The sequence below is a fragment of the Phacochoerus africanus genome, chromosome 3, assembly GCF_016906955.1.
Source record: "Phacochoerus africanus isolate WHEZ1 chromosome 3, ROS_Pafr_v1, whole genome shotgun sequence".
In the NCBI taxonomy this organism is placed as follows: Eukaryota; Metazoa; Chordata; class Mammalia; order Artiodactyla; family Suidae; genus Phacochoerus; species Phacochoerus africanus.
The window spans coordinates 127164276-127188263 of record NC_062546.1 but is presented as its reverse complement, the minus strand read 5'-3'; the positions used below and the strand labels follow the sequence as shown (position 1 = coordinate 127188263).

Here is a 23988-nt window from a genome sequence, read left to right as displayed (position 1 = left end):
TATTCCAAGTAGTCAGTAAAATCAAGTGACTAGTAGCTACAATATTAGAGAATTTAGGTGTAGAACATAGGAAAATATGCTTTTCTAAGAGGAAGGTAATTCTCCCTCAGACAAAGATATTAGAATTCCATTATGTTAGCTACTTATTTATTTTATACCCTAACTTAATAGTGTTAAGCCCTTAACACATTTAAAGCCTTGTGTCAAGGTAACACTCAGATGATTTGAAAGGATCCTGTCTATATGATGATTACAGATTAGTAGGAAGGTTTCTTCCATCCATCCATCCATCTCTCCTTCAATTTGCACATTTGGAACACATGCTGACCACTGTGTTAGTCCTCAGGGCTAGACTAGCACATAAAGAGTTAATTACCATTTGCTATACCATTTGATATAACAAATGCTAACATAGAGACTTGTGCCAGCCACTAACTGCCCATGAAGAAGGGAGAATTGATATGAGGTGAATCTCCATAAGAATAACATACCCACATGGGCAAAAGCATAGGTCACAAAATATGATGGCATAGCTCAGGCTATACATACTTTAATGTGATTGGATAATAGGGTTCACAAGGGGGTAGGAGCAGAAAATGAAGGTAGAAATAAGGATGGGGAAGACTATATGTCACAAGACATGTTTCCTTGAAAACTCCATCTTGTCCTTCTTTACTTTATCCCATCTTCTTGCCTTACTTTATCCCATCTTCCTGCTTTGAAAAACAGTAGCAGTACTGGTAAATGACTTAAGCTTAAGAACAAAGACCTAAAGGCATAAGTGACTTAAGCTTAAGAACTGTTGTGTGCCTAGAGGTCAGAGTAAGAGCTTTACCACCTAAGTGGCTTTTTAAATAGTAAAAGAAGTTATATAATAGTAAACAAGCCCTGTATCATCCACCCATAGCCACTCCTCACTTGATCTCATCTAGAGAGCACAATAAAAGCAGTGTGGTTTCTTGAGGCAGGGCGTCTCGTGGTCCCTGAGACCTTGAGTCCCCCGGTTCCCACCTTTACTTAATATAAATGTCTCTGTGTCTTGTTTTATGATAACTTTCTTTCCTTAAGTTCCACAGCACCCGTTCTTCAGCCCCATCCTGCTGAGCTGGCCCCAGCAACTATAAAATGCTTTTAGGCCTTGCTTAGGGCTTTTGACTTTATCTAATGGATCAGGAGAACTGTAAAAGTCCATCATCTTATTGGCTTAGAAGTTTAACTTTGGCAACTCTGTGGAAGATGAGTTGCAGTGAATTCAAAACTGGGGAAAAGAGAATTACTACACTATTGTAATTGAGAGCATAAAAAAAGAAAACATACTAAAGTTGTTGAACAATTTAATAGATTTTAGAAAGGGAAAAAAAATCAATTCAAGTAATCATACACTGAAATGTATTAATTTATTTATTCAAATAATGTTCATTGTGTACCTACCATGTAGAAGGCAATTCCAGGGTGAGGAATATAGTAGTAATAGGACAGACAAAATCTTACATTTTGGGGGCAGCAAATTTTGATTAAATCAGTATACATTTTAAAAAAGTTTAAGTTCCGTGAAACAATTAGATGGGGTAAAGTATTGAGAGAATGGAATGGTAGCACTATAGTTAGGCTGATTAGAGAAGGCTATCTGGGATGGTTGATGTTTCAAGTTAGACTTGATTAATGAGAAGTCAGTCAGAAGTACCTCAGAGGATAACAAAGGGCAGTGGTCCAGAGGGTGTGAGTTTGAATGTCCAAAGAACAGTATTATGGCCTGTGTGTCTGGTCAAAGTGAGCTTGGGGGAATGCGATATTATAAGTATGGTCAAGGAAGGGGGCAGAAGCCATATTGTTGGTGACCTAGTAGGTAAAGTCAGGACTTTGCATTTCATTTAATTCCATCAGAATCTCCTGGGAAGTCACTGCTGAGCAGGGACATAACCACACCTATATTTTAAGAGGTACCCTCTTGATACTCTGTGGATAATAGATCAGAGGTAGGCAACATTGGCAGGGGCAATGATGCAGGGTGACAGCCTAGGAGTCAGAGAGAAGTGAATTGACTCAGGATATATTACAAAGTTGGATGAATAAGTGCTCAGATAGTTGAAACTGAGGGTGGGATATAAATGAAAGAGGAATATTCAGAAAGACTCCTGAAGTTTTTTCCAAAGTACTAGGTGAAAGGTGTCAATTCACTCATGCAGGGAAGACTGGGGGATAAACAAAGGAAGGGGGTCCTGAGGATTCAGGAGGTAGACTGTGTCTCAGCCTTCTAATATAAATGAATTTGAAAGAAATTACAAAACTAGGAGGACATTTTGAAATAAAAGGAACCCTGTCATTTATATATATAAATGTTACATGAGACATATCAAGAAAAGACAATTCATTTACAACTGGGAATGCCAATCCTGATAGCTTGACAGCAAGGCTTTCAACCTTGATAAATAAAGAGCTTCCGATGGCAGACTATTAATAAGTTATTAATCATCCAGATGTTTTACATGAAAACAGAATTGGAAGTGAACAAGGAGGAATACAAAAACTCACATTTATTCCCTGATCATCTTCTGCCAGGGCTGCTCAAGGCAAAAAATGGCTGACTGGTTAAGAATACTCATAATGAATTTCATTATGAAGTATCCCCTCACCACTAACTGGGTTGCAGTAAGTTTTAAGTTCTGGGATATTTTTATTTGGGGGCTAATTACAGTCCCTGAGAACAAAAACAGAGACCAGAAAATGTAAGAAATGCGTATTTCTCCATCTGGTATATGAAATCTAGATCAATAGTTTCCAGGCTCCATTCCACAAACTGACAATCAGAACCACCTAAATTACATATTCAAAGCCTTCATTTTATTTTTCTTCCCAGACCTACTGCAGAAAAACATTCAATGTAAGCTCAAGGCTCTGCATTATTATTAATTTCCCTGAGTGAATCTGATGCCCAGTTAGGTTGAAACCACTCATGGTGGTCAATTGGGATTACTGATATATATCTCAAAGGGATAGGGGATATGGTCTTAGCTTATTTAGAATATCAGTAGTCTGGATTCTAAACAGAAAAAAAGCATGCATCTATCTGTCTTTCTATCTATCTATCTAATCTCTCTCTCTCTCTCTATCTCTCTATCTCTCTACCTACCTATCTACTTATCTATCAATTTATCTACCTATACAATATCACGATGGCAAAAAGATGGATAGAATTATGAGATTAGTAAATATTTCAGTTTATAAAATCTTCATAGTGACAGAAGCTTGGACTTTGGTATTGGCCATCAGGTAGCCAATAAAATTCCTAAATTCTTTCAGTCTAAAAACTTATTACTTTACCACATGATTTAAGTTACTATGGGTTTCATAGACCATGGCTAAAGAAAGAGGATACTTTTAGCCATCATCTTAATCTGTGAAGAGTCCACCAGAAGGATCTGTAATTAAAAACAATTGCTTCCATTCATTTTTACACTAAGCCAAAAGCAGAATTGTGTTTGCAAGGACATCCAGAGATGCAGTTTTCCCTGAAAAAATATCCTTCATCAGAGAACATACAGTACTTACTCTGTACAGTTAAAATACATATACTCTTCAAAGATTAGTTCAAATATTACTTTACTAGGGTTTTTCTGACTATCCTGATCCAACCCCTTCCACCGAAAGGCAAAGTTCATTTTCACCACTATAGCCACTCCATTAACAGTTTATATACACCTGCATTTTTCTTCCATCAAGCAGCTGACTATCTGTCTTCCCTGATAGACACAGAGCAACTGCTCCTGAAACCAAACATATAGTAGCTGTTTCACAAAAGCATCTCAGATTGAATTAAATTTCAGGGTAGGCAGGATCATCAGTACAAAGGACAGAAGGTTGCTTTCCTCAATGCAGCTTGGTTGTGAAAATGTGATTGTCAAGAGAGAAATTGTAAGCAGCAATGATGAAGTTAGGTGAATCCCTCAGAGTCTTTGAGATGTCAAGGACGAATCATGGATGGCATCAGTATCCATCAGTGAGTCACCCAACTGAACAAGAACTCAGGTAAAGGGAATGCACTGCCAGAGAGATCAATCTTTTAGACATAGCTGCTCAAAAAGATACCAATTCTGTAAGTGAAAGGCAGAGAATTCTCAAATACACATGCTTATGGCAAAAAACATTTAGAAGGGACTCATCATCAGAACACAAATGAGGATAAAAGTAACCTGTGAAAGGAGCAGATAATGAAGGATGCTTTAAAAAATGGGGTCTAAAGAATAACATTTTACGGTTTATTATTTTGATTGTCTCTATGCTTAGGTGGCAAAATTATCTAAGCCCATTTGGGACAGTTATTTGAGAGGCCTAATCCCATGTCACTCTAAATAACATGTCTGTCGTCATTACTAACATCTCATCATGACTGCTAATGGGTGTAAGACAGTTTTCAATGCCATGGTTCACAAAGCAGGTAACAGATGCATTGGTCTTAGGACTTCCTTCCTAAATTGAATTTCTGTCAAGAAAGCAACATCAACAAATCAGACAAAGCTTCCATGACATGCCAGGATTTCCAAGTGCACCTGGAGCAAATTAGTCCCTCACATCATCACCAATATACATTCATGAAAGACTTTCTATTGTCTTTATTAACTACAGACATTATCATTTAATTATTGCACTATCATTCAGATTAAATTATTAAGACCTATGACAACTCATCATAGACTGACCATAATTCCTTCTGTTAAGCAGCTGAACTTGATAATAGCTCTCAGGAACTAATCCAAAACATAGTATTTATACAAATACCACCCAATATGACCACACACACATACATGCACATACACATAAAATGACCTCAATTATAAGAACCAGTAATATTCAAAAGTATCTTTTTAAAGCTTATTTAGTTGTTATAAAATTCAATTGAATTTTCCTAGAAAAACAAAAGTACAATAAGGTGCTGAATTTTCTAGGCCAAGCCCCTAAAGCCTCTTTAGCTCACAATATAGCTGAAAAGATGAACAGCATTATCATATACATTAGCCACATTGCATAGCACAGTTTCCATGGGAAAAGGCATTTAAAAAGTAGTTCAGTGGCATCCCAAGCCTCCCAGCCATACCCCACCAAATCACATATTCACATCTTTGATGGGATCCTCTCCTTATTCATTACATCCACTGCCACGGTTAAAGCAGCAAGAGTTTTTAATTAGAAGTAAAGGAGATAAGAAAAAGTATGCTTCATGTAGAAGTTGAAGTATAATACTGGATAATTGCCTTCAATATGCAAGAACAACATCTAATTCAGTTCTCAATGTCCAACATATCATGATTCCTAAAATAAATGCTTTAGGGATAATATTTTATAGAAATTTTAATGCCTTAATATTTAAGTTTCTTTGAGTTAATTCCTCTACCACCTCTGGCCAAAAAAATATCTTGCTAGTGGGAATAATGTTATATATGTTATAGGCATGATTTCTAAGGCGTCTATGTAGAATTCGGCAACTGTGAAAATCTCTGGGACTCTTACTCTGCAATGATAAGATCAAGGATATAACGCATATTTGAATAATGTATTATGATTTCAAAATAAGCCTTGATTATGACAAGTTTCAGAAAATTTAAGACAGAGTTCAGATAAATAATTTCTTACTCTAGGGTCAAAAAAAGCCTGTTTTTGGAATCCAAAAGAGACACATTTCAAAATTAGATTTTAAAAAACCTGCAGTGTCTCCAAATTCTAATAGTATTATGATCTGGTCTTATGTCCCTAATCAAATTTTATGACAAAATTATAAGACTGATTATTTTTGCACTAATAAAAAATTCAACAAAAATTTAAGTTATTCTACTCAGATATATCTTGTTTAGCTTTACTATTAAACAATTGCAAAACCCTCATACTAACTACTTTGTCTTAGAGGGAATTGCATAAAAGTAAAAAAAATCAAATTTAAGAAACCATTGTGATACTGGACAAAATGTTAAAGAAAGAAGAATGACAAAGTCTCAAGCTTCCTGAAGTTTAATGTACATACTATGTGCTTGTTTGATTGAAAATAAAGCATAGTTCACCTTAAAATCTCCCCTAAAATCAAGATTGAATTCTATTTCAAGTATACTAAACCTAAAACATTTTATTTTATTTATTTTAATTTTTTTTTGTCTTTTTGCCATTTCTTGGGGCACTCTCACAGCATGTGGAGGTTCCCAGGCTAGGAGTCGAATTGGAGCTGTAGCCACTGGCCTACGCCAGAGCCACAGCAACTCAGGATCAGAGCTGCATCTGCTACCTACACCACAGCTCACAGCAACGCCGGATCCTTAACCCACTGAGCAAGGCCAGGGATCGAACCCGCAACCTCATGGTTCCTAGTCGGATTCGTTAGCCACTGCGCCACGATGGGAACCCCAAAACATTTTATTTTCAATGTACTTTATTCTACTTAGAGCGAAAACACTTCCTCTTTCCTCTTGCATTCCTTTCTTAACAGTAATCCTATAATAGGTATACTATTCAATTAAAAATAGTAAAATTTAGATAAAACACACTTAAGAAAAATTATAGAGGTACTCATAATTAATAGCCACAATCTCCTGATTAACCTCCCCACTCTGAGTCCAGCTCCTTAGATATACATACTTGGAGCCCCTTTCTGTTTCTATTTCTTCATAGCTGCAAACAATAAACTATTATTTTTATAATTTGAACATATATTCTCCTTTTCATTGGTTTATTTAAGGCTAACCACTGAAATTGAGCTATGATTGGTTTATATTTAGTTCATTTATCACATGCTCCTCTTTCCAATAATCCTATTGTCAACCACTCTATTACTTGTGTTTGTAAATTTGTAAATGCCTTATCTAAATCTCTACTTTTTGTTCCATCAACCACAGATAATCTATCTTGATTTTCCAGTTTTTAAGACGAGCATATTAACTCCTCAACCCTTGAACTCTACCCTATTCCATTTTCTTGTTGCTGACATTTTACTTTTTATTTTGTCTAGGTTAATACCATTTATATTCTGTTCTGTAATCTCAACTGAAAAGGCTGTATGCTCAGAAGTATCCCTTAGAATTTAAAATCTCATTTCATAAAAGTGGGGAAAGTTATATTTGCTTTCAGTTACCTTCTCCATCCGAATTTGCTGTTCTAGGATTATAGTTGCATCCTTAGGAAGAAAATATCTTGTTATATTTATAACACATTGAAAAAATAATCAAAAACTTGAGGTTGTTGAGAGAATTTATCCTGAAGCAGATATTAGAGATTGGGGAAAAAAATGAGTTATGAAATGTATTTTCAAATTTCTAAGGAGGCTTTCATGTGTAAATAGAATTTCTATTGGGCACCAAGGGAATGGAATAGCAATGGAATAAATCATGTTTTGATGTTTCAACCTGGAGAATAACAGAACCAATCAAAATTAGAACTCATGGGACTTAATCTAGGTTGATGACCCCTCAGCAATTTTACTGCCAAGGATATTCAACAGAAAGATCATGAAATGATGGTCTTAATAGAAACTATTTGATATTAGAATATAAAGAACACTAAAAATCAAAAACTTTTATTCTGAATGTTCACATCTAAAATTATAATGTGATTATTCAAATTCGGTTTTGTTTATAATTATCGTAAAGTTGATATAATTAAAAATTAAACTTACCAACAATGACCAGTAGTAGCCTTCTATTAGTATCACCATTGTTTTCAAATGCATTGATAATTATGTTTATTTAATCAAAAGCTAAACAGGAATAAAGTTATATTATACCTTGCCTTTTCATTTCTATCCTTATGTTACCTCTGACTCTATCATTAGCTAAGGATTTCACTTCCCTGTGTCCTTGGTGCAACTAACACTAGTAGATTAAAAATGTTGAAAAAATAAAGAACTACTGTAAAGATCTATAATTCAAGAATGATTTCTTCTTTTTCTCTCTGGAAATATCACTAGGACTTTTTATGTTGTACGTAATCAAAGTTCCAAGCAACGCAGCCTTAGGCATGAAGAAAAGGATTTGAAAAGCTCAGAGTTCTCTGACTTCATACGTGGTTTGATCAGAATTCTTGCAATGCCATTGTAGATTTTTTTTTTCCAGAGTATCATATCCTTTCCAAGACTGGCATTTCTATGAGACATTACTTCAACAGTCCCAAGCTTTACATTTTACAGTCCAAAATCTTGAAAAAGAAAAAAAGAAAGAAACCATCTTTCTCTGTAGCTTCCAGAGTAAGGGGGAAGCTTGTAATTCAGAGGACACCAGCAAATATTTGCAATACCCTATTGGTTCAAACTGACTCACAAACTCAACCATGATGACATGAAAGGGGATAGGAAAACAAACTTCAAAGACTTAGCTTCTAGCCTGGTTAGGTCAATATTATCCAAATCACACATCTGTAAAGAGTAGTATAGTTCTTCAGAGTGAAGTCGGGCTCTGTTACCATGAAGGTGTGGACAGCAGGAAGGATGATTGCCAGTGGCAAAACCATTTCACCACAAGAGCTTAGTTGTGTAGGGTTAGTTCACATATATAATTATTCACTGGTAAAAAAGCTGAGACAGAGTAATTCATTCAAGTCCAATAGCTATAAATTTTTTTCAAAATTTGAAGAAGTTCATGTTTAATTCCCACTAAGAAATAGCTATGTGCTATATTCCCCATCTGTTGGAAGGCCTTGAGCACTAAACAAAAAGCTTTATTAAAAGTTCTTTGTCAGACTAAAGTGCCGAAAATCTGAGAAGTGCTGAGGGCAGAGAAGTTTGGAATGATATGATTAAAGTTGAATTTAAGATGATGCGTTTTATCTGAACAATGTGAAGTGAGAAGCAACCTTAAAACTTATGAGAATTATAGTTCCTTAGGAATTCCTTGTTTCACCTGGTTGAGTACATTTATTGATACAGATTATTTAATCAAGTCTAAAGGAAAGAACCCTGAAGGATAAATGGCTGTATTTCTTCTGTGGTAAGTTTTTAGAAGAAAATGGAAAACAGTTCTCAATAGCATTCAAACTTGAAATGCTAAGAACAGCAATTTCAGCTAAGGAGGGTAGGGTAGTGGCTAAATCTGGCTGCCGAAGACAAAAGTCAGGAGGGAGAACTTCCCAGGTAAGATTATTTTTGTTTCTCAGAAACAGTAGTCCATATACAGGGATGTATTTCTCTCAAAAGGATCTCACAGAGGAATTGCTGTGGAAGGAGGCCACAGCACAGGGCAATGGGTAAGACTGTGGCTCTGAAGTTGACTTTTTAAGGTTAAAATGCTTAACATCCTGGCTGTATATTGTGTGGCTTAGGGTAAATTGCTTAATCTCTTCAATCATAGGTCTCTCATAGGTAAAATGGTGATATTAATAGTTCCTAGGTCATTGCATTGTTGTGATAAAATCATACAAATCTCATAGAACAGTTTTTGACTCCCAATAGATAATGTTTGATTGTCTTTAATAAATTTTAGGTAACAATAATAATAACCTCAGAAGTTCCTCTTGAGTAGAATACAGTTGTGTTCTGAAAGGAATTGTGGACATCTTGGGGAAGACTAAGGTATCAAGACATCTAGATGCACCATCTGGTTCAAATACACCCAACCATTTTACCACCAACCCCCCCAGGAACTTACTGTTCATTGTAAGGAGCTTCACAGAAATCTGGATTTCTTTCTTTTTCTATATGTTCTTCTCATGGCTAAACTTGGACCCTTTCTGTTCCTGTTTCCAACTCCACTATTTTCACTGCATGTGTATGGCATAAGTAAAATTAGTCTCACCCTCTCATGTGAGATTACCCGGTAAATATGGACATTGAGGAGTGGTCTAGAATCAACAAAACACAGCATGGCCACTGGTAGTATATGATTCATTTGTAACTATTCAAATGTGGACACCCATTACAATGATAATGTCTCCTTAAAGCAGTGTCTCAAACTTGGCTGCATATCAGAAACACTTGGTGGGAGTTTATTTTTTTAAAAGAACATATGATGGGGTTTACTTTTCATGATGCTAATTCACTTAAGTCTAGGTTGAGACAAATATTGTGATTTTTAAACATTTTGTTGGATAGGTCTGCTGTGCATTCTAGAATCACTTTTCTGAGAAGATACTATTATCCTACAATTATAGTACCCGATACCATTGGTCACAGAGTGTTAGGCATTATTTGCATGAATTAACATACTTGACTCCCAACTCATCTAATCTTCACAATTATCTTAAAAGTTAGGCTGCTATTATTATTCCATTTCACAGGTGAGGGAGTTGAGGAACAGGGAGGTTAAGTAATTTGCAGCATTGCTAGTAAGAAGTAGAGCTGGGATCGAAGCCCAAGCAGTCAAGCTCCAGAGGCCACCTGCTGCCTGTAAATATTAGAAAGCAAAGTAAAATTCTGACATTTACCCGCAAGAAATTAGTGGAGGTAAATTAGATGAGGAAAATTATCATTAGTTATTATCTCTAGGGCAAAGGGGAATTCTATGCAGCACCATAGTGGGCTCTTCTTGAGACAGAGCAGTGTGTTTCTGTCAGATCCTGTCAGGATCAGGACTGTGATTGATCACAGACTAGGTGTCTAGAGAAGATTGGGCTCCGAGAGGAAAACTGTAAAAGGAGGAAAACTTCTAACATTCAAGTGATATTTAGTCATGGTCATGGTTCTTCAGGAGCTAATTGCCTAGAGCAGACTGGTCAGCTCTGAAGAAGCCCAACTACTCTCCCAGAAAGATGGCTGCCCTAATTCTGGAGATACAGCTGAAAGACACAAATTTGGATCCCAGCATCCAAGTCTCTGGGTTTTATGTAATAATAATGAAAAATACAGCAGCTAGAGATATCAATGTTATCTAAGTTTGTTGGAGAAAAGATAGAGTGAGTCATATCGATTTATACATATATTTTTTAATTTTTAAATTTTTAATTTTTTTGTTTTTTTGTCTTTTTAGGGCCACGCCCACAGCATACAGAGGTTCCCAGGCTTGGGGTCCAATCAGAGTCGTAGCAGCTGGCCTACGCCACAGCCACAGCAATGCCAGATCAGAGCTGCATCTGCACCCTGCACCACAGCTCATGGCAACAGCCGGATCCTTAACCCACTGAGCGAGGCCTGGGATCGAACCTGAGTCCTCATGGATGCAAGTCAGATTCATTTCTGCTGAGCCATGACAGGAACTCCTATACATATGTTTCTGCTCACCTGATTGTGTAGGCGAGGATTATAAATTCTTTACAGGCATTTTCAAATAAAATTATTTGCCATTATTCTTTAGAAACAGCCAGAGAAAATCTGATTTCTTATTGTGATCTGAAGCAAAACATATCCATGCATGCTTGTATTTTTTTTTTGTTCAGCAACACATGCATACACATATTTTATCAAAACATTATAATGCATGTGTGATATTTACTCTTTAACTGTTTTTACTAATGCTTGCCAGCAGCTTATTTATGCAAGAAATGGAACTTAGAGTTAATTTAAAAGACTTGGAAAGTTCCAACTTTTGTTGTTGTGAATGTGAGTTATTAATGAGAAATATTAACACAATTTTTGTTATGTGTTTCTAAAATATTGAAACCAACCTTTAACAACAAATACATTTTAATATTTTATTTAATCTACACCTAAGTCTTAAGTAAATCATGAAACAAAAACCTTAAAACATTTAGAATTTGCTTAGAAAAGTTCTCATCCTTCAAGTTCAGCATTTAAAAAAGTTTAAAAAGTATTTCTAAAAATATTATATATTTGACATAAGCAAATTGAAATTATTTATTAGAAACTGCTATGAAAATCAACCTAATTTCTAGCTAAGAAGAATTAGGAAAAAGCACTAAACTTCTGTGAATATAAATGTAACCCAAACAAACCTAGCCAGCTTCACAGCCCATCTAGATATCATGTCACATTCTAAAAACCATCAATTCAACCTCTCTCCCAAATTGAAAAGTGATTTAAATCCTTATCAGAGGTACTGGGATGGACAGCCCAGAGTGATTATAGTCCTACCCCACAAGGAAATGTTCTCTAGGTGGAGATCTTCAACCTTTCCTATCACTCTTCCTAAATCTCATCCCACAATGACACTTTTCTTGCTTCCAACTGTAGCCTTCCTAGGTCTATTCTTCCAAAACAGTAACTGTTTTCTAGCCTTTAAAATTCATATCAATCTAGACTTCTTTTTTTTTTCTTGTCTTTTAGGGCTGCCACCTGTGGCATATGGAGGATCCCAGGCTAGGGGTGGAATCGGAGCTGTAGCTGCTGGCCTACGCTACAGCCACAGCAACACGGGATCTGAGCCATGTCTGCAACCTACACCACAGCTCATGGCAATGCCAGATCCTTAACCCCCTGAGTAAGGCCAGGGATCGGACCCATGTCCTCATGGATGCTGGTAGGGTTCATTAACCACTGAGCCACGATGGGAGCTCCAATCTAGACTTATTAATCCACAGTTTGCTCAAAACAAGAAAAGTCAATGAACCAGGTAGATAAAAGGTATGTGTGCGTGTATGTGTGTGTGTGTGTGTGTGTGTGTGTATGAATAAATATCTGCTTTGTTTGTTTCCATTGTATCATTAACAGCCTTGTCATACTGAAAAAGCCCCAAATAAGGCAAGTATCCTTGCCCATTCCTCTCAACCATTCCACATCTCCAGGGTTTGTAACTTATTAAAGGGTTCCAAGAACCCTTGGGTCCAGATTGTTTTAGGATTTTATGGGTGATGGACTTGCACTGCCAAGTAACAGGAACATGTATCTATTGAGTATTTGAAATATGTTTATGCCACATTAAGATGTGCAGTAAGGGGAGGTGGAGCAAGATGGCGGAGGAGTAAGAGGTGGAGCTCACCTTCTCCCACAAACACATCAAAAAACACATACATGTAAAACTACTCACAAAGAACATCAACTCACACAGAGCTCAACTTCTCCCACAAACCCATCAAAAAACACATGTACATGTAAAACTACTCACACAGAACATCAACTCACACAGAGCTCACCTTCTCCCACAAACATATCAAAAAAACACATCTACATGTAAAACTACTCACACAGAATACTGGCAGAAGAACTTAAACTTCCAAAAAGGGCAAGAAACTCTTGACATAACTGGGTAGAACAAAAGAAAAAAAGAGAGAGACAGATAAAAGAAATCAGGATGGGACTAGCATTCCTGAGAGGGAGCTGTGAAGAAGAAAAGGAACCCACATTATGGGAAGCCACCTAACTGATGGAAAGATCAATCAAGTTGGAGGAACCTCAAAGTCACCAAGAAAAGCTCAGCAGCTGTTCTGAAAACAGCAAAGCAGAGTGAGAGCCACACAGATCTGAACCACTGCCCCGGACACCACAGCCTGAGATGCTCAGGTGAGGGCTGGGTGCTGAGACTTATGCTCTGGAGGTCAGTCCCAGGGAGAAGACCGGGGTTGGAGGTGTGGAGACAGCCTGAGGGGCTAAGGAGCAGTGTGCCACAGGTAGAGGAATGGTATGCCAAGGGCTGGGGAGGGGAATTCCACAGCAGAGGGAAACCAGGAAAAGGTCTGGACCCACAGGAGGGGCAAGGCGCCATTGTTGGGGAGGGTGAGAGGAGGAGAGGCAGACCACCATAGGAAACAACCTGCACTGGAGTGTGCATATGCCCACGGGCTCTCAGAGGGCACGGCAGCTCTGGTGCAGGCTAAAGTCAGTGAAAAGCCTCTTGCTCATTTAGGGAACACTGGGTGCTTCTTGTGGCCAGTCACCTCTTGTGTGAGCTAAGGGCATCAGGGGGCTAAGTGCAATGTGGTGCCTCTTGTACAATCTACAGGTGGCAGGGACAGACTGCGCCGGATGGCTCAGAGGTCGGAGGGAGGCATGGCTTGCCACCACTGGGGGCCTGTGAGTGGGATCGACCTGAGACCACAGTCACTTCAGGGGTTGACAAAAGAGAACAAAGAGGGCACTGCAAACAAGCATCATACGCTGTTGCTCTCACTCCCATGGGAACACACTTGCCCTGCAGCTGCTACTGCCAAATGCTCTGGGTGGCACCCAGACACTTTGTCACTATCCATTCCCAAGATCATACAACTAGGATCAGTTGGTATAGCACCTCCTGCTTGGGCTAAGTGGGACAGGGTGCTTCTTGCGTAGTCTGCAGGTGGCAGGGATAAACCATTGCGGTTGTCTCTGACTTCAGAGGTGGGCGTGACCCACTGCCACTGGGGATACCTGAACAAAAATCACTTTCAACCCCAACTACCTCAGAGGGCACCACAGAAAAGAACACTGTGATGGAATAACACCTGTTGTTGCTCTCGCTCCCCTGGGAACACAACTGCCCTGCTGCTGCCACTGCCAAAAACTCTGGACAGTACCCAGACACTTGATAACTGTCCCTTCCCAGGAAGCTGTAACTAGGAACAGCTTGTGCAGCACCTTCTGTGGGGGCTAAGCAGGACGAGGTGCTTTTTGTATGGTCTACAGGAGGCAGGGGTAAGTCACCACAGTTATCTCTGGCTCCAGACCTGGGAGTAGCTTGCAACCACTAAGGGTCCATGAACAGACACCACTTGCAACCCCACTCACCTCAAGGGCACCACAGATGAGGGCATTGGGACCAAACATCACCTGTTGGTGCATTTGTGACCCTGGAAACACACCCAACCTGCTGTTGCCACTGTCAAACACTGTGGGAAATACCCACAGGCCTGATCTCTGTCATTTCCCAGGATTCTGCAACTAGGAGCAGCCTGTGCAGAACCTCTTACATGAACTAAATGAGATGGGTTGCTTCATGCAAGGTCTACAGGTGGCAGGGGCAAACCACCACAGTTATCACTGACTCCAGAGATGGTCATGGCCTGCTACCACTAGGGGGTCCCTGAACAGGCACCACCTGTGGTTCCAATCACCTCAGAGGAGGGCACTGCAATCCAACACAAGTTATTGTTGCTCTCACTCCCCTGGGAACTCATACACACTAGTGATGCTACTCCAAGTGCTCTGGTTACCTTGTAGATCTACCTAGAGTACATTACTGCATCCCAGGGCCCTGTGACTAGGAGTAGCCCGTGCCACCTTCCTGCAGGTCCTTGCTGCTATTGAGAGCCCAACAACCAGGCACTGACTGCTGGCCCTACCCATTGCCTCCTCCCTGAAAACATACTGAGCATCCTGGGGATAACAGCCTGCTCACACCAAAGAAAGAGACAGTAAATATTCAAACTCCTACACCAAAAATAAATGTAACCCTCCCAAAATACAAAGGGGTACGCTTGCATAGAAGTAGCCTTACAAGATTACAGTTTGGCTTCCCCAAACTTATAGAGAAAGAAAAAGACAAGCAAAATGAAGAAGGACAGAAACCATTTCCAGTTGAAGCAACAGGAGAGTTCACCTAAAGCAGTCAGCAATGAAACAGACCTCTGCAGGCTGACAGACATTGAGTTCAAAAGGGAGGTATTGAAAATACTGAAGGAATTAAGAGAGGATATGAACACAATTCAGATTAATTTAGAAAGGAATTAGAAAATATAAGGAGGAGCCAAGAAAAACAAAAAAAAATCATTTGCAGAGATGCAAAATTAGCTAAAGGCAATAATAATGAATAATGCAGAGGAACGAATTAGTGATGTGGAAGATAGAATAATGGAAATCACACAATCAGGACAACAGTCAGAAAACCAAATGAAAAAACATGAAAGCAATTTAAGAGACCTAGGGGATAATATAAAGCAGGCCAATCTATGTGAAATAGGAATTCCAGAAGGAAGAGAAAAAGAAAAGGGGATTGAAAATGTATTTGAAGAAATTACAGCTGAAAACTTTCCAAATCTAAAGCATACTGATATCGAGATATAGGAAGCACAGAGGGCCCCAAATAAGCTGAACCCAAACAGGCCCACACCAAGACATATTATAATAAAAATGGCAAAAGTTAAAGATAAAGAGACAATTCTAAAGGCAGCAAGAGAAAAGCAAAGCATTAATTATAATGGAACCCCCATAAGGCTATCAGCTGATTTTGCTACAGAAACACTACAGGCCAGAAAGGAGTGGCAAGATATATTTAAACTGCTGAAAGGAAAAAAATCTCCAACCTAGAATACTCTATCCAGCAAGAATATAATTTAAAATAGAAGGGGAAATAAAGAATTTCTCCAACAAACAAAAGCTGAAAGAGTACAGCAATACTAAACCCATTCTAAAATAAATATTGAAAGGGCTTCTCTCAAGCAAAAAAAAAAAAGTAAGAAGAAGGAGGATGGAGGAAACCACAATTGGAAAGCAATCACTTACCTAAGCCAGCATACAGATCTAAACATCAAGATGTTTAAAAAAAGATACCAAAATCATACAATGTGGGGAAGGAAAGTAAGAAAAGATAGATACCTTTTTTATTTTAATGATGTATTTGAGCCTATATGACTATCAGGCTAAAGCAATCAGATACAGGAAGGGGTTAACATAACTTTAAAAAACAGGGCAACCACAAATCAAAACCAAACATTACATTAACAAAAACTGAAAAGAAAAGGACTCAAGCATAAAATAAATGTAAACCATCCAACACAAAAAAGAAAGGAAGAAAAGAGAAACAAAGAATCAACTGGAAAAAAAGGTTTAAAATGTCAATAAATACATATTTATCAATGATCAACCTTAAATGTCAATGGACTGAATGCTCCAATCAAAAGACACAGAGTGGAAGATTAGATTAAAAAAGAAAAAGCCTTCAATCTGCTGTCTACAAGAGACTCACCTCAGGCAAAGGACGCATATAGATTGAAAGTGAGGGAATGGGAAAAGATATTTCATGCTCATGGACAAGATAGGAAAGCAGGAGTTGCAATAGTCATATCAGACAAAACAGACTTTAAAACGAAGGCCAGACACACAAAAAAGGACACTACTTAATGGTTAAAGGATCCATTCAGAAAGGGGATATTATAATCGTCAATATATATGCCCCTAATATAGGAGAACCCAGATACCTCCAACAAATAGTAATAAACATAAAAGGAGAAATTGATGGGAACACAATCATATCAGGAGAATTTAACACTCCACTCACATCCATGGACAGATCCTCTAGAAAGAAAATCAATAAGGCAACAGAGATCCTAAAGGACACAATAGAAAAGTTAGACTTAATGGGCATTTTCAGGACATTACATCCAAAAAAAATCAGAACATACATTCTTCTCAAGGGCACATGGAACATTCTCAAGAATTGATCACATCCTGGGGCACAAAGCTAACCTCAACAAATTTAAGAGTATAGAAATTATTTCAAGTATCTTCTCTGACCACATGGCATGAAACTAGAAATCAACCACAGGAAAAGAAATGAGAAAAAACACACTACCTGGAAACTAAATAACATGCTACTATAAAACCAGTGGGTCAATGAGAAAATCAAGAAGGAAATTAAAAATTACCTTGAGACAAATGATAATGAAGACACCACAACCTCTCAAAATCTATGGGATGCTGCAAAAGCAGCATTCAGAGGGAAATTCATAGCAATAAAGGCCTTCCTCAAAAAAAAAAAGAAGAAAAATTTCAAATTGACAACTTAACCCACCACCTAAAAGAATTAGAAAAAGAATAACAAACAAAACCTAAAGTCAGCAGATGGAAGGAAATCATAAAGCTCAAAGAGGAAATCAATAAAATAGAGATTAAAAAAGCAATTGAAGAAATCAATAAAACTAAGAGCTGGTTCTTTGAAAAGCTAAACAAAATTTACAAACCTCTGGCTAGACTCACCAAGAAGAGGAGAGAAAAAACCCAAAGAAACAAAATAAGAAATCAAAAAGGACAAGTCACAATTGATACTATAAAAAAAACAAGAAAGAATACTATGAGCAATTGTATGCTAACAAATTTGAGAAACTAGAAGAAATGGACAACTTTCTAGAGACTTACAGCCTGCCAAAACTGAAACAAGAAGAAATAGATCAACTGAACAGACTGATCACTAGATACGAAATTGAATATGTCATAAAAACACTCCCTACAAATAAAAGTCCAGGACCAGATGGCTTCACAGGCGAATTCTACCAAACATACAAAGAGGAACTTATACCCATCCTCCTTAAACTTTTTCAAAAGGTTGAAGAAGGAACACTCCCAAAGACATTCTATGATGCCACCATCACCCTAATTCTAAAACTTGAAAAAGATACCGCCAGAAAAAAAACTATAAGCCAATATCTTTGATGAATATAGATGCAAAAATGCTCAGCAAAAGTTTAGCCAACTGAATCCAACAACATATAAAAAATATCATACACCAAAACCAATTGGGATTCATTCCAGGTTCACAAGGATGCTTCAACATATGCAAATTAATCAATGTCATACACCACATTAACAAAAGAAAAGTCAAAAACCACATGATCACTCAATAGATGCAGAGAAAGCATTTGACAAAGTCCAACATCCATTCATGATAAAAAGTCTTCCCAAAGTGGGTATAGAGGGAACATAACATAATAAAAGCCATTTATGACAAAACTACAGCAAATATCAAACTCAATGGAAAAAAGCTGAAAACCTTCCCACTAATATCTGGAGTAAGACAAGGATGTCCACTCTCACCATTGGTATTCAACATAGTATTGGAAGTCCTAGCCACAGCAATCAGACAAACAAAAGAAATAAAAGGCATCCAAATTGGAAGAGAAGAGGTAAAACTCACTGTATAAAGATGACACAAGATACTATATATAGAAAACCCTAAGGACTCAACTCAAAAACTACTTGAACTTATCAACAAATTCAGCAAAGTACCAGGATATAATATTAATATTCAGAAATCAGTTGCATTTCTGTATACTAACAATGAAATATTAGCAAAGGAATACAAAAATACAATACATTTTAAAATTGCACTCCAAAATATCAAATACTTAGGAATATACCTGATCAAGGAGGTGAAAGACTTATATGCTGAGAACTATAAAACATTAATCAAGGAAATTAAAGATGATTCAAAGAAATGGAAAGATATTCCATGCTCCTAGGTTAGAAAAATTAATATTGTAAAAATGGCCATACTACCCAAAGCAATCTACAGAGTCAGTGCAATCCCTATCAAACGACCCACGGCATTTTTCATGGAGCTAGAACAATCAGAAAATTTCTATGGAACCACAAAAGACCCAGAATTGCCAAAGCAATCCTGAGAAACAAAAACCAAGCAGGAGGCATAACTCTCCCAGTCTTCAGGCAATATTACAGGCTCCAGTAATCAAGAGAGGGTGGTACTGGTACCAAAACAGACATACGGACCAATAGAACAAAATAGAGAACCCACACCTATGGTCAATCTTTGACAACGGAGGCAAGAACATAAAATGGTAAAAAGACCGACTTTTCAGAAGGCATTGCTGGGAAACCTGGAAAGCTGCATGCAAATCAATGAAACTAGAACACACCCTCACACCATGCACAATAATGAACTCAAAATGGCTTAAAGACTTAAACATAAGGCAGAACACCATCAAACTCCTGGAAGAGAATATAGGCCATACATTCTCTGACATCAACCTAACAAATGTTTTCTCAGGTCAGTCTCTCAAAGCAACAGAAATAAAAGCAAAAATAAACCAATGAGACCTCATCAAACTGAAAAGCTTTTGCACAGCAAAGGAAACCAAAAAGAAAACAAAAAGACAACTTACAGAATGGGAGAATATCATTTCAAATGATGCAATGGACAAGGGCTTAATCTCTAAAATATGCAAACAACTTATACAACTCAACAGCATAAAAAACAACCCAATGGAAAAATGGTCAAAGGACCTGAATAGACATTTCTCCAAGGAAGATATACAGATGGTCAATAAGCACTTGAAAAAAATGCTCACATCACTGATTATTAGAGAAATGCAAATCAAAACTACCAGGAGATACCACCTCACACCCATCAGAATAGCCATCATTAATAAGTCCACAGATAACAAATGCTGGAGGGGGTGTGGAGAAAAGTGAACCCTCCTGCACTGTTGGTGGGAATGTAAGCTGGTACCACCACCATGGAGAACAGTATGGAGGTACCTTAGAAAACTATACATAGAACTATCATATGACCCAGCAATCCCACTCTTGGGCATATGTCCAAACAAAACTCTACTTAAAAGAGACATGTGCACCCACATGTTCATTGCAGCACTATTCACAATAGCCAAGACATGCAAACAACCCAAATGTCCATGGGACAGATGACTGGATTAGGAAGACATGGTATATATACACAATGGAATACTACTCAGGCATAAAAAAGAACAAAATAATGCCATTTGCAGCAAGATGGATGGAACTATAGACTCATACTGAGTGAAGTAAGTCAGAAAGAGAAAGACAAATACCATATGATATCAGTTAAATCTGGAATCTAATATATGGCATAAATGAACCTTTCCCCAGAAAAGAAAATCATGGACTTGGAGAATAGACTTGTGGTTGCCAAGGAGGAGGGGGAGGGAGTGGGATGGATGGGGTGCTTGGGGTTAATAGATGAAGACTATTGCCTTTGGAGTGGATTAGTAATGAGATCCTGCTGTGTAGCACTGGAACTATGTCTGGTCACTTACGATGGAGCATAAAAGTGTGAGGAAAAAGAATGTGTACATGTATGTGTAACTGGGTCGCCATGCTGTACAGGAGAAAATTGACAGAGCACTCTAAATCAGCTATAATGGAAAAAAAATTATATACAAAAAAAAGATGTGCAGTAAGTATGAACTATTCTCAGAGTTTAAAGATTCAGTATATTTAAAGAATATAAAATATCACATCAAACATCATTTTTACTAATTGTGTTGAAGTGATCATATACTTTCTATATTAGGTAAATTAAAATATATGCTGTTGAAATTAGTTTCATCTGTTTCTTTTTACTTTTTAAAAGTAACTCTTTGAAAAAAATAATATTGTATATTTAGCTCACATTTGTGGTTCAAATTAGATTACTAGTGAAGAGGTCTGTAGGCTATTACCATTTTCAGACTCCAGAAACTTCCGTGAAAAAAAACAAAACAAACAAAACAGCACTTAGGTTGTCTGACTGAGTTAATGAGGAAAAAACAAATTGATTGTTTCCTGCATAGCAGATGGTCAGAGACAAAGCAGAGCTAGACTCTACCTTCTATATAGTTTTTAAACTTGGGAGAATTTTTATTAAAAGTAATGTGTTTATACCTAATGAAAGCATTTTCTAGTCAATTTAAAAAATACAATATTTTCCATCTGTACTATAATCATATCTAATTCTTTTTAACGCAACATGTTAATCACATAGTGTTAGGTTCTAATAAAAGCTTCCTATCTATTTTCAACTTTTAACTGTCTGAAGAGGCATATTTTCTTCAGTAGAATATACAGAAAAGCTTAACTCTGATTCTGGCAACAATTGGTTAGGTCAACAGCTGTAATCACCATAGACATCGAGTTTTTGAGCCTTGACTTGCCAGGCAAAGGGGATTGCTCTACATGAAGGAGGTAATTTCATGCTTGAATAGCCCTGAACTATTAAATCAGAAAATTGAGTTACAGGCCCCTCACATCTTGGAACCTGCTGTAAGCAAGCCTGCCCCTAAGGAACAATTGAGGGAATTTCACTGAGAATAAGACACTGAAACGAAAAACACACAGGAAGAAAACTAAATAAGGTTTCTTTTATGATTGGACACTTTGGCTTAAAACTCTTTTATTTTCATACCTCTTTGTGGTTTTAATAACCCCGTGTATGTTCCATGTTAAAGCTCATGATGGAAAAAGTCAAGCAGTGCCATTCCAGGTATAAAAATCTGAATCTTTCGCTATTTTTTTTTTTTCTCTGAGGTGAGGCCATTTTTACTAATGTTGGTAAACAGTTTTATTGATCACCAAAGCATCTGCCCCATACTCCACCTCATAGGAGCGAGTGACAAGGGGTGGTTATCCCTACAAATTTATTGAGATGTAGTTCATACCACTCTTATTTTTAGCATTTCAATTCAATCCCATTTTATTTTTCTAAATTAACTTCTAATTTCTCCCAATTTTTCATATGTCCTATTTATGATTGAAAATGTCTCCATTCTCTCTGTATGCTCTTGTCAGAGAGATCAGGCAGAATTATATATGTAAGAGAAACACTTCAATTGCCCCAGTGCAAAATGTTTCTTTACATCACCTCATTTGAAACTTTTAATCCTATGAGATAGGATTATTAGGTCTGTTTTTCACATTAGGAAACTGAGGCACAATACATTTAAATAATTGATTCAAGACTGTTATAGTTAGTAAATGGAGAAACCAGAGACTTAAAAACAATTTCAATTTAGGGGACGGTGTAGAAAAAAGAAAGGCATATTTTGAATGTGACATAATGCTTTGTATTGTAAGAGTAAGAAAATACTGGTTTTCTCTATGATGATTTTTGTTTCCAACACAATGTTAAAGTAAACAAAAGTAAGAAGAGTCACATCTTACTCCGATTGTTATATGCAAATACAAATGAAACATGCACCAATCTAATTTCAAAATGGTCTGCTGTTTATCAAAGGTTCTTTGCTGTTAGGAGATTAATATGCTTATCTTTTCCTGCTTTAACATTAATAAGTACTAATTAACTTACATGCAAAGCTTCAGCTGGGATAATAATCATAGCATTTTTGTGTGTGTTTTGTTTTCCCCAGCTGGCAGTCAGCCTGGTAATGGATTTTATTTTTATTCAAAATGGATACATTTTATAGCTATCATTTATAATAACTTTTAATAGACTAACTTTAAAAATTTTGTAACAATGAATCTCTGTTATGAACACCTTTATTTTTCCCCTAGTAGCTACTTCCTTCTTCAGGGATAATATCCTACTCTTTACTTGGGGATTTTTGTCATCATCCTATACTGCATCCATTTACTCCAATGGAGGGAGTTCACACTGTGGTGCAATGGGATTGGGTGTCTCTGGAGCCCTGGGATGCTAGTGTGACCCCTGGCCCAGCACAGCACCCGGGGTTAATGGTCCAGCATTGGTTTGCAACTTTGGCTCAGATATGATTTCTGATCTGGGAACTCCATATGCCATGGGACAGCCACGAAGGAAAAACAACTACAACAACCAAAAAAAACCCATTTACTCCAATGGGCTTTCCATGATTTTTAGTCTATGTGGTCCAGAGTGTTTGTCTGACCAAAGGTGATCCAATGAGTCCATTCCCTGTTAATTTTTTGGGCATCTGTCTGCCCAAGGGAGTCAAGTTATTGTAAGAGAAAAATTGGGGAGGCTATGTTTTCCACTATTTGGGGAAAGTTGTACAACACTGTGAGCAATTGAAGTTAATGCAGAAAAAAGAGCGGAAATGAGAAAAAGAGAAAGATCCCTGATTCCCAGCCACATTACGATTCTTTTCTCTACTTAATTATTCTTCAAACCAAGGAAATCATTCTCATCAACACTAAGAGAGAAGAGCGATGTATATTATCGATTTCATTTTGGTGAACTAGTATGAGTTGTTCTGTTACAATCAAAAGAACCCTAATAAAAGTGCTGAAGGAACAGAAAAGATTTGTTTACCTTATTTTTAACTGTAATATAAACAAAATTCAATATTTAATGTCTTCAATATATACTGCAAATTAGTTGTACATCTTTCCTCCATTCTCAGTTTTTAATTTTAGGTATGATCTCAGGTAATTGTTCAAGTTTCCACCTAGTTTTGAATTCATATGTCTTTTTGTTACACTAGAGTACTTAGAACTTTTAGTATGATTACTGAGTCACAGACCAGAGTCATTATAAAGGATAGATAATCTATACTTATACATTTATCAATGTACCACTGGACTTACTAACCCAAACCTGCATTTTCTTTTGTTTCTTTTTGGGGCTGCACCTACATAGGGAAATTCCTGGCTAGGTGTTGAATTGGAGCTGCAGCTGCTGGCCTATGCTGGATCCTTAACCCATTGAGCGAGGCCAGAGATCAAACTCACATCCTCGTGGATGCTATGTTAAGTTC

General features: G+C 37.3%; 1 protein-coding gene across 1 annotated transcript in view; it reads right to left on the bottom strand.

Moving 5' to 3' along the window:
- Positions 1 to 23988, bottom strand: part of GALNT13 (polypeptide N-acetylgalactosaminyltransferase 13) — a 584203-nt gene that overhangs the window by 282036 nt on the left and 278179 nt on the right. The gene's annotated exons all lie outside the window — the stretch shown is intronic.